The sequence below is a fragment of the Odontomachus brunneus genome, unplaced genomic scaffold (genome assembly GCF_010583005.1).
Source record: "Odontomachus brunneus isolate Ranch 3 - 2012 unplaced genomic scaffold, Obru_v1 Obru_scaffold_309, whole genome shotgun sequence".
Taxonomy (NCBI): Eukaryota; Metazoa; Arthropoda; class Insecta; order Hymenoptera; family Formicidae; genus Odontomachus; species Odontomachus brunneus.
The window spans coordinates 150,393-152,734 of record NW_022639759.1 but is presented as its reverse complement, the minus strand read 5'-3'; positions in this window follow the sequence as shown (position 1 = coordinate 152,734).

The following is a 2,342-nucleotide window of genomic DNA, read 5'->3' as shown; positions in this document are numbered from 1 at the left end:
GAAAACTCACTGTAACGCACAGTTGCACGAACGGCAAGCTACTGACGAAACGCGTCCAATTTCCGGCAAAGAATAACGGTCGTGTGATATTTCCGTTATACCTGGACCCGACCACGCCCGAAAACACAATAGAATCGTAAAACAGGTCTAGACACGCTCTCTTCGAAGGGTCGCTGCCTCTCGGCTCGGCCGCAAAACAGGCGGTACGGCGCGCTCTCGGAGACGGTTTACTCTCTCGGCTGTAACTTCGTTATTTATCGAGATATTGACTTGCAATTTTAACCAGATATTCTTGAGACCTCAAGCATCAAGAAAATGCAAAAAAAAAATCGATTTTTTCGACCATGCTAGGTGTATATCTCCCCTTAATGTGGAAGGCGTACCGCAGGTATCGGTTTTGGGGCCACTGCTATTTTTATTGTATGTGAACGATATTGTTGATGTCATTGGGGACAAATATGTAATTAGATTATTTGCTGACGATGCCCTGATATATACAATAGAGAATTCGAGTCAGGAAGTCAACAGCCAACTTAATGTGCAAATGCAGAAAATTGAAAAATGGTTGAAGATAAACAGGCTGCAGTTAAATGTAAATAAAACTAAAGTAATGTTGATAAGAGAAATTAGAAAGAAAGTGATAGAAGACAATATAAAAATAAAAATGCAGGGTAAAATATTAGAGATAGTAAATGAAATAAAATACTTAGATATAATGATAGATAAAATCTTAAATTTCACGGCACATGTCAGTTACATGAATAGAAAGATAGGAGGGAAATTGGGTGTTCTGAGTAGAATTAGTTCGGATTTGTCACTGAACATGAGATTTATAGTGTATAAGTCTATAGTTGCCCCATTGTTTGAATATTGCGCATCAATATTGCTGGGATTAAGCAAGACAAACATGAAGTGTTTGCAAAAATTACAAAATCGGGGAATGAGAATTATACTACGGTGCAATAAATGGGTACGTATTACTGATATGCTTGAGGAGTTACATTTCATGTCGATTGAAGAACAAATTGAATACAATGTATGTTTGGTGGCATACAAAATGGTAAATGGACTGTGTCCGAGTTATTTGCGAAACAAAATTGAATTAGTGAGATCAGAAAGTGCAATAATTATAAGACAAAAAGGTAATATACTCAGATAGCCAAACCTGCGCGAGCAGATTTCGAGCAGAGCTTGCTATCAACTTTTAATGGCAAATAGATAACAAATTTGATGTAGGATCTGTTATATCAAATCTTGCTGCCAAATTGCCACCAGATATGCGGCAGAGCTTGTTGTCGGATAATTGCTGCAGATTTGCAGCAAAAACCGCACAGAGCTTGTAGCGATTTGACGGCAGATTGGCGGCAGAAACTGCGCAGACCTTGCTGCGCTGCAAGCTTTGCGCGATTTTTGCTGCAAATTTGGCACCAATTGCCCGACAGCAAGATCTGTCACTAAAACCGTAGCCTAATGTAGACACAGATGGCTATGGTTTTGCTGTGGGTTTTTGATCAAATTTCCTGCCAATCTGCGTGCAGTCTGCTCTCAATTTGCTTACTGGGTATATAGAAAAATGTAAAACTAGTGAAGAACAGAGAATGTTGTTACATGACGGATTCAAAATATACAACAATTTACCGAATAAGATAAAAAGTGAACAAAAGTTACAAAATTTTAGAAGGATGTTAGCGCAATATATTAAGAGGAGGGAGTGAAAAAATAGCTATAATTAAGTACAATAGTTATAATAAGTCAAATATGTTATCGTGCGTAAACTAGATTATAAGTAATAATGTAATGTAGTTACTGAAGCTAATAAATATCTATCATCTCTCTCTCTCTCTCTCTCTCTCTCTCTCTCTCTCTCTCTCTCTCTCTTGCTTTGGAGAAAGACTTGTCAGACGTTGCTTCGCGAAAATCGTGGTTTTTGTGTGGATCTGTAGTGCTGATAGATGTGAAAGTTATAACAAGTGTGAATTAATAGACGAGCAATAACTATGACTGTTGGTTAATGGAATTATGATAAATTGTGGAATATAGGGAGGAACTCTTTTTGGAATCATGGACGGCAATCAGCCTTAAAAGTGCTGACATGTGCTAACATGGAAGGTGCGACAGAGGCGTCGATAAGGACTGATAATTAACCGACTGATTGATATGTGCGTTAATGTCGGTCGGTATTGTCGACATGTCTGATGCCGAGTATGCGGAGTATAGATGCTCGGCATATAGGAAAGCAATAAAAAATCAAGTTGTGACGTGCAAGTCGTGTATTAAACTCTTCTTCCACCCAAGTTGTGTGAATAAACATAAAACTTATGATAGAAACCGGGAATATGTGG